The sequence below is a fragment of the Varroa jacobsoni genome, unplaced genomic scaffold (assembly GCF_002532875.2).
Source record: "Varroa jacobsoni isolate VJ856 unplaced genomic scaffold, vjacob_1.0 scaffold_1262, whole genome shotgun sequence".
NCBI lineage: Eukaryota > Metazoa > Arthropoda > Arachnida > Mesostigmata > Varroidae > Varroa > Varroa jacobsoni.
In genome coordinates, this window is record NW_019214164.1 from 93,863 (window position 1) to 111,081 (window position 17,219).

The window sequence follows — 17,219 nt, forward strand, 5'->3', positions numbered from 1 at the left end:
CAAAACATCTGTGGCTGGCAGCCTGATCTTGCCATTCGGATGAAACCCTATCAGACGAGCAGTATTTCTTGCCTAGAAACAGCTGTTCCTTTAAGGTGATTTCAAACAGCGCTCACATTATCTCAATCAAATAATGAGCGCATCGAAAGAACATTGTTCGTTGATGACGTACCACATACAGTTTAGATCGGAGTTTACAATATATGTTACTAGTCGGCACGGAACACCCGAAATATAAGATGACTCAACCGGTATCTAGAACGGCGATACAAAAGCATCATGCACAAATTACCACCTCTTTTTTGGGAGAAATTCCGCATGGCACTTGAAACGATACCACATAAACGATAAGTATCAAAATTGTAACAATAATTGACACATCGTATATCTTCGCGGTAACCCGATTTCAGCCCGTGATTCATGCAGAATAATCGAGAACCGGGACGCCTTCTCAAAGAGCTTAGCTACGTTTCAAATTGGCTAGACCACCTGAAGGGAAGGTCCGGTCGATGCCCGTTCAAGTATACAGAGTCGAATGGGTTCGAAGAGTGAGCATGAAAAAAGCATAGGCAAGTCATGCCTAACGGGCACGAGAAAACGGGCCACCTTGAAAGTAAGTAAGAAAAAAACAGATTATGAGCGTCTTCATGAAGCAAATTCTAATATAGGACAGGTTTAAAAAAATTGTGCTTATCGAGGGGCCTCAGCCGCTTTACAAAACTAAACGATAGAGTTTAGATATTGAACTAATAGCCGTAAAGACGATAAAATGGCGTCCTAATCCTGGACTAGCAGGTAGAGAAGTTTTCACATACGAAAATAGTCGGAGATGCCTATTGTAAACAACCAAGTGATTTTTTTTAAATTTGCCCTTTTTATGTACTGAACGCAGAAGACAGCGCCGCCAAGATATCGATTGAATGTGAAATACTTTACCTACTACAATCTAGTAAGCGTAGGCCTAAGAACATAAATCAATTAAAAAAAAAAGCGATATGCACCTAAAAAAAATAATATGCACCTAAAAAAACTATGCTTGACACAAATGTCAAGGAACGTGAAGTATTCATGAGTCGTGTTGACGTTGAGCAGCATGACCAGGACGTCATTCTCTCCTCTATTGACCACATTGCATTTCTTCTAGTAAATAGGCATAGACATACTTGTTGACTAATGCAACTTTTACCATTAACGTGTTTTACCGTCGTAACTAGCAACATACAAGCATGTCAAACGTATTTATCAACAGTGTGAAATTTGTGGGAGAGTTAATGATACCTCGTCTTTTTTTAAAAAATGAAAGCTTGTAAACCACACAACCCATTGGCAAGGTCTGTCTATTTGGGCCAGAGCTTTACCATTACATTGGGCTAGGATTATTATATCTGGATATGCATACGCGTTATATTTATCCACTGAAATTACGCAAAGAATAATCGTCATCAAGAAAAGATCGTATGCATTAGGATAGAGACGTCAACTTGTACACGATGACCAGATGGACCTACGACTGAATGAAGGGGCCTCTCGCGTGCGAGGATCACTCAAAAGGTCATGCTGTGGTTTGGTAACATCTAACCGGACTAACAAGTATCATTAGCAGACGACATTGCTATCTCGCATCTTAAAAATTGACATACCAAATAATGGTCGAGGGGCATTGTTCCATTGCGTAAGAGTTTGAGTAGCCGAATTTTAATTTTTGAGGTGCAATGAAAGTTCGCTAAGGTAGAGACAGAATAAACATGTTTAGAATAGGTACATATTATGTAGCTTATTGTAGCGATTTCGCGTGCTTCGTAACGATACGAAGCGTGTATTAGCAAGATATTGCACAACTGATGTTTTTGGATAAGTTTCAGAAGTTCCCCAATGCATAATACCGAATTATATATTGACCTCTCTAGTCCTTATCTTACTGGATCGCTGCTTGCATACGACTTGTGGAAAATTAGCCATTGACGGTAGGTGGTTCTCACAACTGTTGATTATTTTGCTCATCAAAATTCCTTGCTTGATCCCTCTTCCAGCATTACTGATGGAGTTTGTTATTTATTAAGGGTCGAATATGTTTTTCTACGATATGCTTTTAGGTGTAATCATTCATATTTATTGCGTACACATTATGGAGACCTATCCCAGTCGAATAAAATAGTGCATGTAGTGTTTCAACAATTTGTAAATAGGAACTGAATTTAGCCCACCAGATTTCCCAATAGCCGAAAGCGATTTCTGCAGCGCTTTGTAGCTCTTATCGTCGATCTTTGTACTATTGCATAGCCTGGCCAACTGATGGGAACATCGCAGTTCATTATTAGAAACGGTTAAAATTACATCTTGAATGTTATTCTTCTACTCCGCGGTGTCTTCCACTCCAATAAGACAGCCAACTGAACAAACAAAGAGTGTTTGATTCGCTTTTTGCTAATGGCTCTACCTATTTTCTATTCATTTTCTGTTTGATTTGAGGAGGAATAATCTTCCACCAGGCGAACCTTCAAGGACCTGCGTCCGTTCCCTTTAGCACCCTAATAGAAAGCGAGTTGCGTTTAAATCGCTAGCTTTCCAACTTACAATGCACATGGAAAAGACAGCGCGCTCGTGAGAGCCTGCTCGTGAAAGCGAACACAATATACTCGTTATAACTCATATATTCATATATACATACACTTTGCGTAGGAATATCACTGATTTACCGTATGCGATGGAGGACCGACTCGTAATGAAATCGTTTTCAGTATGCTCGGCGACGGTGGCGTCAGTAGGCGGAGGCATTGACAAGATGAATCGCACGAACTCGTGAACGAATTGGGTTGGGCCAGCAGCGCCTTGCTTTGATCCTTCGTGCCGTTTCAATTTTCGACTGCTTTATTTCTCTTTTTCTATTCGCTCGATATACCTCCGGACCTTTTTGTCGTCACTGGACGGTGTCCAGCTTCGCCGCGTGACGGACAGCTTAGAAGTCATCACCGCTTCGCAACAGTATGACTACATAATGGTTGGTGTTTCGTTAGATAGCAAAACAGGGATTGAGCACGGTCGCATGTCTACCCGTTAGTCAGCCAAAATGAACTTCAACACAGCGGCTTCAGTAACTTCAGCAATGACGCGTGCTCCTATCTACCGGCGTATCTACGTACACCGCAAACTTCGCGTGAGCTATCTGATTATGCTTCGTCTTTTTCCTGCTTCGAAGGATACAAGCAACAGCAACAAGAGTAATAACGACAACTAATTGGGGCCACAGAAATAATAGCAGTAAGAGCACAAATCGGCAGCGCTGAGGATTGTATTAGGGGTAACAATATGAGAAGCCTGTCTTATTGCAATCGACTGACGAAGCGAACAATTTTCGTTCCCCTTTGGAACTTTTGGTATTGCATTATCGTCAGGCAGGACTTTCTACAATACCTAATGTCTGTTCATTCGGCGTTCAGTCGACATCCATCACAACTAACCACCGACACACATTGCTACTATAGTGATGGCGCAGCTGCTATACCTGTCTGTTTTTCAGCGTTGATCGGTCTCAGTCGATGGAGCTTACGTGAGGTACAGTCGCTGCCATCTAACCTCAGTAACGCGCAGTCTGACGCGATTCCATCGGGTACAACGAAGCTGCACATTTGTTTCTTGCCATTCCGCCGTATTCCAATAACGACGACCACACCTGAGAACGCCGTACGGTTGCGGCACCAACAGTAACGGCACAGGACTGCGATTGGTCATAGGCTTAGAGTGACCATCTTGATCTAAATGGACGCGCGTCGATGTAATCGACGATTTCTATGTTTCATTTATGCGTATGTGATTTATCTACTAAAATAGTACGACTGCACAGAGGAACGAACCGTGCCAGGAGAGAAAAATACACAGACAAAGTAGAATGCCGAAGGAGATAAACGGAGGGAAAGAGAAGGACGACAAAACAAAGGAGTTATTATAGCATAGATTGCACCCGCCCCGTCACATGAGTTAGAGACAAAGTGTAACACATATAGCATTATAGAAGACAAATGATTTTTTGTTAATAAATGAGTAAAGGGAGGAACGATGGAGATGTTTCCATGGATTCGTACACCCGACGTTCTTGATTGCTACAGCTAATGCATTCCGTTCGATTTTTCTGCTTTTTTTTTTCAGTATTGCGCCGTATTTAGTACGCTTGGATATTTTATACATGTTTGCAGAAAACGAAGATCTTACAGATATAATCATCGTACAGATCGAGTCAAACCAATGTATATAGTGTAACTACTATCAAATCGCTGAATTTTCTTACTAGTAGGCAGACCGTGCCTATTCTAAATACAGATCGTATACATTTCGCGTAGCTAATAACCAGTGGCCTTCACTGTTTCAGTTTACTGATCTTAACAAGACAGCACTTTAGACTCCCTTTTTTTAACTTCCTTAATTCATTTCGTAAGTATTTAAATGTACTAACAGATGCTACAACCGTCCAAGAGAGAAATATTATTTCTATCTAAATTGTTTAACTATCGAAAACGCCGTATGAAACAAATGTTATCCGTTTGACCCTGGCTATATTACGGAAGATTTTGTTTTTGTAAATGATATTTGCAGCTGTCATCTATTTGTGTGCGTTGGGCTACGATAAACTATGATTCCCGCCTAGAAACTGACTTTCAGTCTACCACTCTGGAATACACCGATGCACGGAGATCGTACTACATCTGACATATGTATGCAGGATTTGAAATCATCTCGAACATACGCCTGGAAACGTACATAAAATTAAGGACAAACACTGTTTTTTGGGCCTGTTTGTTGCGCGCCTGTAAGGGACTCATATCCCTACGTTGTAATTAATGCTATAATAAAAGTTGAGAGCACAGTTTCTCCATGTCCCTGTGAAAAGATTAGAATGGCCCGTAACCCGCTGGTAGAATTTGCGATAGACAATAACACTACACGTGCCCTAACTTTTGCTCTGAAGTACCGTAATTTATTTCCGAAGAATAGTGTATTTCTTCAAAGATTGTCTTAATTGTTTTGTAATATTTTTAGACTACTCCTTACGAGCAGGCGAGCTTTCTATAGAATCCACGTATGCTCAGGTGAAAAAAGTTGTATCAAACGTATCTTTGTCGAAATATGTAGGAAACGTAATTCTATATGACCAGATTAGACTATAAGGGTGCATGCTAATCAACGTACCACTTTCTCACTAATCAAAGCGGAACCTTTTTTTATTAATCTTCGCTTTATCGTACCTAAGGGAACGGTCTTCTATCATGAAGCCCGTAGCATGACTAGACAAGCACCTACCCTTAGACTACAGTGTGTTTTTGATAAATGCTCTATCTTACACTCTAGAAACGTATAAGAATAGGCAATAACCATAAAATAATTACCAATACATGAAAATGTATATGTCTGTTGCCGAAATCGTTTTATAGCTTCTTTTAAACACATCATTACAATAATTATATCAGACGTCAGGCCGCTATATCTTCACTTATTCAAAGCTGTTTGCCCATTAGGAGTAGTTGTATTATTAAACTTTGATATTCTGCTTTTTATACGTCTCTACATTAGAAAGAAGATTTCGCTGAGGTTTTTTTTCTTAGGGCAACGATAAACTGCAAAAGACAGCAGTTTATAGGCATTGTCGTGCTACCGTTTCCACTGTGTGCGTTCGTGAATGTATATGTGTATGTGTTTGTATGATATACGCGACGATTCAGCAGTGGACAAATGGCCAGCAACACGTTAGCTAACATTACCATTAAGTCAAGCTGGAACAATGATCCATTCATTTAAATGTCATAAACAACGCGTATTTTCTACGTGATACGCTAGCGTTAGCTTCTGCTACGGTTGGCAGAGCTGGTGTCGTTATGGCTGGCGCAGATCCATTCGCATCGTTCCACCACCTGGTTACGTCGCCGTACTCCTTGTAGTTCAGGACAAAAACGGCCTACACAATAGAAGCGAAGAAGAAAGCCCGAACGGGACAGATCTTTTAATGACCATCACAGACCCGCGTATTTTGGTTACAGAAATGGTCCAGCGGTCGTAGTAGCGTCATTTACTGTCAACATCATTGGTATTGCCAGTATTGACGGCGTAATTTGTATGCACTCCCTAACGAAATGTTGTTTTTATACGCCGTGCTGTGCAAAGCAAAGGTAGATACATTTTAAAATCGATATCGATAATGACAATATAAAAATTATGCGAGTAAACAAGTGGAAATTTAGTATGTCTGTTATAATACGACTATTAGTTCGGCGCTTGGTCTGGGCGTTCAAAAAAGCTAGTGTTATTGTTTATGTTTACGTTGATGTTGGGTTTAATCGCAATGTTATTTTTTGTTAATTTGTTATATCATTTGTTAACATAATTAAATAAACATCTCAAATTGAAGCATATGTTACAAATGTCACAGATCCTGAAGAGAGCACTCATTGCGTATGAATTAGGATTTTAATTAAAAGGATTTTATTACTTTTTTTTAAAATACTCCAGTGGTAGACTAAATAGCTCTTTGGTTTGTTATGCATGAATAGTTTCAAGTGTTTTTTATGTCTCTGATTTTTGTAGTCAAGTTAGATTAGTTAATATGTTGTGTGACAGATATTGAATCGATATACGTCAATATATTCCAATAAATATTATAAAACTCCGAATGAAAACGCTATTTTGTGCGAAATTGACTCTGAATACTGTTAGAAAGGAAGGCGATACTGTATTTCTATTAAATTATTTTTGGTTAATAGCGTTTTCGGAAGCAGAACGAAACGCTATCGGGATCATGAGCCTTAGTCTTTAGATGTAAATGACGCAAATGAAGATGTATTACGATCACCTAGGAGCGATACGGAGTAAATACGAAATGGCAAATTAACGAAAAGTTCGGTATAACGAAAATAACTTTATTGCGGTCTGACATGCTTTCCAACAAAATGATGAAATCATCATTCGTATCTCTGGCCACGAAAACCGTTTCGCACAACTCTAAATATATATATATACACTTATAAGAGCAGCTGCGTTTATACGTTCAGAACTTGTTTAAATGATCCGAGTACACTACGCTATACATTTCAGCTCGGAAACACTCTTCATTTCGAATGCTCCTTCGGTCCACAAGGTAATAGAACGATGTCTTTTGTGCACGCACGGTTAAATAGGTTCTAGCATATTTTGTCCATTTCTGCAGGTGATCAGCAAATCACTAGCGATATTTCTATCTGTTTGAAGAGTACCCATCTATTGGCATCTGCCAGTTTATCTCATGAGAAACTCAACGTGAGCTGAATATAGTAAATCTCCCTTAAATATGGCAAGGTTATTTGGAAATATCCTGTAGGGCTTAAATAATCCAGAACGATGCTATGAAAGCCGTACTTGGCAGAAGCTACAAAGTTTCTGTAGACCCGTTTCTTTACTTGAAATGAATTTTTGTCTGTCGCTAAAGTGTACAGCACGCGAGCCGTATAGTCTGCGCTCGTATTGTTAAAAGGCCTGATTTTATCGGAAATCTCTTCCTTGCCTACCTTTCTCACTAGTCGCATCAAGTGCCACGTTGGAAATTCCCTTCCAGCAGACGCGTTTTTGCTTACCGCTTGCCGTCAATCTGGAGACGCCTCTTTCGTAAAGCTCCCAACGAATGCCCAACGAAGCAAAAAAATGAATAAGATCATTTTTAAAACATCTGAATAAGATGTGGGTCCCATTCGTAACTGGAGAATTATATTAAAAACAGATGTGAATAGTTTGCTGTAAATAGTGACGACGATTGTGTTGTAATAACGCGAGGATTGCGGTATGTAACACTCCGTTTCTCGTTAGTAGAGATCATTGATAGCTAACTTAGCGTTTTCAAAACTGCAGTTCCATGTAACAGCCCGATAAATAAAACACGGATATTGACGCTGGAACGGTACTGTATTTCCTCTAATAGAGCATGTCTTTGAGGGAGCTCAGCATAAGTTATTGCTATTACAACTCTATAGCACATCGGCGGGGCAGTAACTTGAGTAATTCGTTTTTGTCAGTACGTAACATTCTGCATGCTCGAGGAAGATATGGAAACCGAATAGCTCTTGTACATGCAGTCAGAGTACATCTTTCTAATGTACATGTATATCTATTCCTATTTGCATTTGTATTGCGGCGCTTGTTCGTCCAGTTTGTTGGCTCAAGATGGGCAGAAACTTTAAATAGCTCCTCGACGAACCATGCCTGATAAGAGATCTGAATTGTGCCTAGATACGCAAAAGATGCTTGTGTACGTATGCGGGAATGCACTCTCTAACGACTGGCGCTGGCCTGTTTCCTTGGACCAAACGGTAAGGACATAGTATTATACTGATACAATAGTACTGTATTGATGGAATTGATGTCGAATTGATCGCGTCAAGGCGTCGTCGTTCGGACTCAGTTAACCACTAGCTCCCGGCCACCCGCAGAGATCGTTCATTTTCTCTTAAGCATTGACGGTATTTGGCCTTTCGTAGTCGAAAGGTGCACCCTATAATAGAAGCCTTACTGCACTTTGAATGCCCAACTGACACGTTCTGTGTTAAGTGCTTTAGTAATACAGATACCTGGCTATGGTTTCTTCCAATTTAGGGTTTAAATAAGTAGAATTCTACATAGGAACGCTAGATAAAATCGTAGCCCCATGTACTTCGCGGATGCATATTCGCGGGAGCTCTCAATATGCGCTGGTCTGTTGTGTCGATGTGTACGTTGGATCAATTTAGGAAAAATTTCATTTCTCGATTAAGTTTCAAAAGCAGATTTTGCTGTTGGGTAAGCGCTTGCCGTTGAATATAATTTCAATTACGTTTTCTGTAAAAACAACGTCGTCGAAGCGCTCTTGTGAGAACCTTAGCGGGCGCTATGAGTGCGGTTCATCTAAAATAAATAACTCCGTCCTAATTAATGACTTGTTTAGATGATTAGTTAATGAGATTACTATATACTTTTCACTTTTCAACACGATGATTCATTTCCGGCTTCACTCGTAATAGTTAAGACGGGTGTTCTATTGTAGACTATTAACAATAAAGCTATGCTCATATCTGCAATTTGCCCTCGTCTATATACTAATTCGATCGCAATAGGTTACTCCAATAACTCCTGTCCTGTTGTGACCTACTACTGACAATGAATTGATAGGACATCACAAGCTAAACTAAGGAAGAACTAATCGTCCCTGTATCGTGTGCCAGGAGTTTACTAGCGACTCATATCGCCAACGACGTCCGTCAGCGCTAAAGCGGATACTTTATAGTTTAGAAACTCGCTAGGTCGTTTCAAAGTCCGTCCGTTTTAAGTCCTGTACTAAATCTAAAAATTTAAGAGCGCCAAGGATTGTTCTTTAATTGGAGAGATTACTAAAGTTTATCGTCGTGATAATTACGACTTGCAGTACGGGTTTTTTAAAAGCTGATAAAAGTCCATTCTGATTGTATGAAACGGGCGCGGCAGTTCCAGCTGACTACCAACACACGTGTGGACACAGTAGGAAGGCTTCGGGCCTCTTTATCGCCTCTCTCGTTCGGCCCTTTTTACGCTGTCCTTATTTTTTCGAGTTCGCTGCTTCTTTGCGCCGCATTTATTAACAGTTCGCATTTTGCATAATTTATAAAAAAAAAAAAAAAAAAAAAACAAAACAAAAAAAAGCTATACATATGATGTGTTTATCTGGCTTCGCCGATTCCATCTAAATATACGAATAATACTAATCACTATATTGAATAGAAAATGTACGCTTCAACTTGTTAGCTGGCGCTCGGAAATCAAGGTACGATAGGGTGGCTGTGTACTCACCGACTCAACAAATAACGTACTCATCACTAAATGAATCGCATATTCTAAAAACTTCGTACAGGTATGTGTTAGATAGTCAAACCTGGTACCTTTATTGGAAGCAACTACTTTTCGCACTGTTTGCCGTTCGAACTGATGCTTCGGGGGGCGCTAGCAATGCTGGATTATTAGGTTAAGATCTGCCCTATATAACGCCGATACGAAATTATCTTCACATTTGACATTACCTTAAGCTTCCAGTATATTATTGAACCTAGGCAGTGGCTACGATTTGTAAACGCTATTCGCAGATGTAACATGAAATTTAGATTCGTATTTCATCGGACGATATAAAGGTTCAAATTTGAGCCTCGCTGATAACACATATTTACACTGAAAAGTAGTACAAAAACATTCATTACTACGAACATGCGAGAAAAAAAGCTTGCTTAGGAAATCGTAGGAATTTTATTATAAACGTAAGAAAAAATGCTGCAACAGAATAACTTTAACTAATCCTATAAATTCAACGTTTAAAATTCGGGTCTTTTTTTTACTATATTTTTGACGAAGCAGTTTAAGAGGGGACATATATAAGGGTAAATACCGAAATAAATATACTAAAATTGATTAACGAAGAATTTCTAATCTAAGCTGCAGCAACTACAACCTAAATCGTCGTTTGGCAGGTCCGTATTTTGAGACAGCTGATATGCGTCCGATATAACAATATTCTTAAGATATTCTGTTCTTAAAAACATAGAGGTCGCCGGCTGATTTATCTTCATTTACAGTCTCTAAGGTTTGCGCAACTTCGTTAACAAGTTAACCATATCTTAGACCATAGACGACTATGCACAATATCATATGGTACTAATACTTATAATATATATGCATGTATTAGTACCATATGATAAGCGTGGATAAAATGCAGCTGGACAAAACCGAAAAAGCTTTATTACAAATTTAATGATGGTATTATTTGTTAACCAATAATTGACCATAGTATATAAGTAGTAAGAGTTACTACAATCCTTTGACGTCAATTTTGTTATGTGCTATCTCTAATCGTTTGTTGTTTCCGGGATATTGATTCTCGCTCTTTAAAAATATCTTATAGGACACTCAGCAGGAGCGCTTCTTGAGCTCCAACATTCATTCTGGCCCTAGGACTAATTCTTGCACGCCGGTGAAACCTTTAAGCATGCTTAAACCAGAAGTCTCTAACCTAAGACCCTATATCGATAAATTATTCACACACTATAAATGTTATTGCGTAAGCACACTAATGTCAAATGGGTGTTCATAATATCCATCGAATAATTCGGAGATCTTTATTACTGCATGTCGTACGCTGATTTTTTAGTGACCCTCTGGGATATCTGGGTAGCGCTGTAAAGCTCTGACCCTGAGAATTTCAATGCCGCCTCATCAACTTAAGGGGTTGTTATGATATTAACGAGCGCCACACCCACAAAGATCCCAGTAAACTAGCCAGTGCGCCTCGAGTTTGCCCATTTAACTGTATTTTATCTGAGCCAGGCATATTATTGACAGCAAACGACTGCCATCTCAAGCTCAGGCTTTGTTTACCATAATGTTTTTATTATGACCGAATGACCCAATATGCGTCTGAAAAGCATTGGCCAGTGGTACCATTCTTAGTCCCATATTATTTCTACTTCTCTATGTCCATTTTCTCTTATTTATGCGAAGTCAAAACCTCCACATCTCGATCAGAGCTGTTGCTCATCAAAATACAGATTAAAATTAGAAAGCATTCAGTCGCCAATAACTTAGCTCCGACAAACTCATATCTCGCCACCACGATCGATGTCTACTTTTTTAAAAAATTTATCTTAAAATGTCCAGTTTATCTCCAGAGCAGTTTTAGGAGTTCTTTTCTAGAATGCCTATTGCCCATTTCTGTGCCTGCTATTCTCGCTGTTGATAATTACTCATTCTGATTTAGTAATACCGCTTCTCTTCTTAGTGTCGTTTTACACGGCAATTTCACTTCGTAACTTCATGCTAATTGTCTTTCCCCCAAATATCTCCGTGTTATCTCCGCTCTCTCCCACCTCAAGACCCATGGGCTGCCTTTAAAAACCTTAACCTTGAATTATGAATCCCGGTTTGTTCCCTTTAGCTCTTACTGCGTTGTAGTATGAGAGAGGCCACAGCTACCAAATAAATAACTCGAAGCTTTACAGAATAATATCCTATATGCCTGGATTTCCGGGTATTGAAGGTATTGAGGAATCTTTTGGAAATTCAGAAATCGCCGGAATTTCCTGTACTTCTCTTGCCTCCTTACTTTCAAGCTATACTTTTCCCAACATCTCCGAAGCTACGTTTCCGCCTCCTAGCTTACAAATCAATTCAGCTCGAGCCTGTTTTCATAGAATCTTGTAGCATCTACCTTCTCGTACGTCACTCACTGTCTTCAGATCCAGTGTCTGTGATACGACAGGGCCCTAATTACCAACTTTTTATACGACGGAACCTCTTTCCAATTCCCTTCAAAATATCTGGTTACTCCGCTTATTCAAGAGTTCTGGTGCTGAGTACCGCCATTCACCTAAATATCTTCTAAATACTTCCCCTTCCGTCCTTTTATCGCAATTGCCACCCAGCCTCTTACAGCAACTTACCTAAATTTTAATTAATTCGTTCCACGCTTTCTATAGTTTTATTGCTATTACCATCACTGTTATTCCTATCGTTATTATTTGTTCCTTTTTACTCTAGGCTTTTATAACTCCATTAGTTATCGAGAACCATAGTGTACTGACTGCGATTGCGGTTACTTGATACACGTGTTATGCCAACGTCATGTATAAAGACTCCGTTAAACCAAACTGAACATTTTTTGCTCTAACAAACTAGCATAGCTATCCTATAATACATTCGGACATTGAACTAAAATATCCCTATGTTACAGTGTAGTAGGGAAACAGCCGTTTTTCGCCTGAATTGCCCTAAGCGTCGGGCACCGGTGTGTCGAAATTTGGCCTATTTTATGCGCAGGACAGGATTTGTGAAAGGTGCTCATATGTATCTCAATGGGTTCAGCGTGATCTACATTGTTCCAGGGAGAATGAACGTGGACAGGGCTCTTTTTCCACTGAAAACACTACAACTTTTTACAATACTACAATCAAGTAATGTGAACAAATATCCGTTGGCGCGCATAAAAATAAATATTTCTTTAAAACGTTAGTATCTAAAAGTGATTTTCTCATTAAATTTCCCCTATTTTTGGTAGCTGTATGTGTGCATCGTAATCTGCGTTTCTGGGAATACTTAATGCACATGACGATGTAACTATATCGTCTGGCACAGGCTACCTGCAAATAGTTTCGGCGGAAAAAGGACCTTGCTGGTTTTATTGCCATAGGAGGATAAGACGGGGAAGAAAAAGCTATGAAAGGTCCGGCATTGGATTAGGCAACGTTTCCCGTATAGGCGTTTCACTCTTCCATTTGGCACTGAAAGCAATTACGTGACCCTCCACTGAAACGACGGATCGTTGAGATCTGTTGCTTGATAGAGGGGTTTCTTCTGTCATCAAGATGAAGATAAAAATCTTATAAGTCAGTGGGGCTTCTCTAACTTTTACTGTTATTGTTCTGCATGTTTATGCCTAATAAATGTACATGTTAGCCGAATACTGCTCCGATCATTGGAGTGACAATCATTAGTAGGCAAAGGCCTTTTTTCCAATGAAAGGTATATAACACTTTATATATCAATTGCCCAAGAAAATGGTGATTAACATTCATAATAGAAATGTCGGAAGAGTTTTCTATTTTCCTAGGAACCATGAAATCTTAATGCTAACTTGTGTGGTTGTTACCATTCCATTTCTACACACGGTCCGTTGCAAAATTCACTTATATACCGAATCTACTCAACAACTGTTTAAAACGTTAGTTTAGCAATGCGTATGCGACCACCATACGCAGTGCGAACTTACCCGTTCGTGGCGCCAGACACGATTGCTTAAAGCCGAAAAACTTAAACGAGACCCTTGTATCGTCAAGCTGAATTATCGTAGTCGTACCGCCCTATTAGCTAAGACGTGTACATCGTTATTAGCAGGAATCACCTAAATAAATCAACGACGACAGGACAATACAGGGCGCCGTAGTTGGGGATAGTTCAGCTCTCTCGAATCGTGTACGCAGTAAGAATAATGATGAGAGTTATATATCGAATATCAACCTGTGTGGTCATGCGGCCCGTATAGACATTTTGTGCTGTTCAGCAGAGAAAATCACTTCTGCTATATATAACGTGAATTTTTTATGCTTGTTAATTACTGCTTGCGTGATTGCACTGGGCAGACATTTTAATAATTCAGTTCGAAACCAGACGAAGAACAGGTATAGCATATACGCATGTATTACCCATCTGTTGTTTATCTTAGCCGATGCTGTAGGTAGTAAGCTTTCGATGAGTCCTTATTTGAGACAACGAGAGCGTATCTCATTAGAGAATAGAGAGGCCATTCTATCCAAATAGACAAACAGATTGGAATCGAATCGTACTAAAGAGTTTACTGTCTTTTTCATGGACGACTTGTGACCAATTTTCCAGATCAAATAGGTTACTTAGGAAGGGTCCCTCTAAATGTGCCTAAGAGTTGGTATATATTGATATATATATAGTAACCTTTTGATTCTACAGGGTTTGTGGATCATTAAAACGGCTAATAGTTTCCCATTAAGTAGGCGGATAAAACATTATGTGCTGCTCGGTTTGGTGACTTGTTCTTCCAGTATAGTAGCTCACAAGTCGCACAATTCCTACAAATTACAATCTACCGAAAGTCTCGTATGTACACCATCATGTTAAAGGTGTCGTAGTCTATACAAAACGTGATGAGTCAAAAGTCATCATTCGACATTTATTGCCTTTATGTATAAAAAAGCTGCATAGAACGTCACGAGCAGGTTACTTTTGTTCGTCCAATAACGCGTCAGCGTTTTACCTCTGCATACAAACAGTATTACTTATATCATTTCCGTTAACAATTGACAACAGACACTGTTACCTGCATTATCCTAAAGATTGAAATGAACATCTGGTGCTGCTACTCTCAGTCTTGCCAGCCCGGTCTGTCGATAAAATTTTTCTTTACTCAACATGGAATTCAGAGCGTCTCGTTTGAGGCGTGTAACCAAGTTTTCGATTCGTTCTCATTTGTGTCAGCTTTACTTTTGTTATCGCCATTGCCGACACTGTTTTGCCCGTGGGCTAAATGCGCTTGTGAAACGAGCCTGGCGCAAACCGATCTACTATTGTCCTTCTCTCTCTCGTAATTCGTTTGTATTTGTTTCAGTTCGTCTGCCACCCAATCCCTCCCTCTCCCATTGCCACCTCCTCTCCCCCGTTCGTCCTTTGGGTCTTGCGGGGGTAGCTTTTGCATGAAGGAAGTTCTCGTACGTCATTTCTTTATTCATGTAACACGGGCAGACAGTCGGACTGCGCTGCTCGTAGCAGCTGCTACAGCCATTGCTGTTGATACTTGGCCTGTGAAGTTACAATACATTCCTCTCTCATCTTGTTGCGTTCTCTCTCTGTTTGCCACAAAAAGGGCGGGTGCACAATGCGAATAATTTAGTACCAGCCTTATCCAATATTCGACTGTGGACCTTACCGATTAGAGGTACATAACTGTCGTAATGACGCATGCTTTGTTAGCTGTATGCGTTCGAATCACGAACAGCATTACTTCGGAAAGCTTTTCTAGGCTTCATTCTGATATCTGCTGAAAAGGATACTTCACTTGTCACTAACCTATAGCCTAGGCGTAAGGAATCTAATTGTCGTATTCAGCATCCTCAAACATACTGGGCTCGTTCTAGAAACTCATTCTAGGATGATATTCTGTCATACAAAGACAGGTGAGTTTTGTGGATACACATCAGAATCTTAAGGATACGTTCTCGGCTATGTAGCCGTCGAGCTGAGCCAAAGGGTAGCCATCATCCTATTGAATGCCCACTCTGTTTCTCGAAGTTGCAACTATTTTTGGCTCTACAAACCGCGTGGATTTTGCAAAAATCAGATATCGGGATGTCCGAGAGTATTTAAACCTAATCTCGCATAAATGATGACAATCCTGTTCCCAGGCACAACCTTGTTCACGTGTGTCAGACGACTCCTTGTACAAACAAAATTGCGTGCTATTTCCACCGTAGCACAAAGCTGTTGTTTCCAACTCGAAGTGCAAAGAATCAGAAGACGTATCAGAACTATCAAGCTACCACTTAAAAATAGACGTACTTTGTGTGCTTGTCACGCTCCGTTCGACAGAAATTAAACACGTCAAACAACGTACGAGCATTAGTTAGTATATATCCACGTCGGATATACACCAACTAACGAAACAAGTATTTACAGCTAACGCCTGATTATTGCACTCCCTAGTATTCTGCTAGACGATTGTTTTTTTTTTTTAAAAAAAAAACCGGTGGAAAGCTTTCGGAAGTGGATATGAGGTAGATATGAGGTACATATGCACACAAGATGTAAATAAATGCATGTCGCTGAATGATGATCGTTCTGAATGAAAAAGATATTGTGTATATGCAATGGCAGCGTGCGTTCAACTTTGCCCGCAGACGTCTACGGGCCAGTGCTGTTAAACATGAATAATAATTTGGGCTCGACAATTATAGATAATATATTCATTTAACTAAATAAAACATCTCAGACGCGGACTTCTCAATTGCTAGAAAAGAACTCTGTTGTAAGCAAAGTTAAGTTGCCGGATGCGACACTTAGAAGAAGTTCAGGTGTCGTTTGCGCAATGTATTATCACACATTACTATTATTACCGCTTCATAGCGTTGCGTATATCTCACAGCTTTTTTTTCGGTAGCGTAAAATGTACCAGCATCTATTTGTCGCTGGAGTCTTTTGCTCTGCAGTTCTTCCAGACCGAAAAATGAAATAGGCGCATTTCAAGGGTCGTTGCCCTTTTGCTCTATGGGCATGTGGCAAGCCAACGACGAAATTTGCCAAACATGCCTAAAAGATAGCAAATGTCAAGAGCCAAACCTTGCTTATAGACAACGTACGGAAAGAAGACGTTAATAAGGCAGAAGATTGCTAGGTTCAAAGTGCTTACAGGTATGGCACACGCCGAAGGCAATGGACTCTCATCAAATTAGTACCAAGATGCAATGCAACACAAAAAATATATATTTATTCCAAAGGCTCGCGAACGACCGAATTTTAGCGTCAACATTTCCACTTATCGAAAAATTTACAGGCGGAAATCAGCAGTAAAGGCATGACAAACGGATCTACTGTTTAATTTACGCGCCGAATTAATATTACTGAATAACCGAAATTTCCACCTTCTATGGCCATCATTCAAGCTGAATCGAATCTTAATCAGAGGCCCAACTCAGCTG

At 39.8% G+C, this 17,219-nt stretch overlaps 1 long non-coding RNA gene across 2 annotated transcripts; it reads right to left on the reverse strand.

Annotated features, from left to right (window-relative positions):
* Nucleotides 1–1,862: 1,862 nt before the first annotated feature.
* On the reverse strand, nt 1,863–15,285 carry LOC111268149 (uncharacterized). Of its 2 annotated transcripts, XR_015314092.1 has the most exons (4): nt 14,849–15,285; nt 13,769–13,900; nt 7,527–10,182; nt 1,863–5,944 (listed from the first exon to the last, which is right to left on the reverse strand). It is a non-coding gene; the product is annotated as an uncharacterized LOC111268149 (long non-coding RNA). The 2 variants fall into 2 exon arrangements; XR_002685030.2 differs by lacking the exon at nt 7,527–10,182.
* Nucleotides 15,286–17,219: the final 1,934 nt, after the last annotated feature.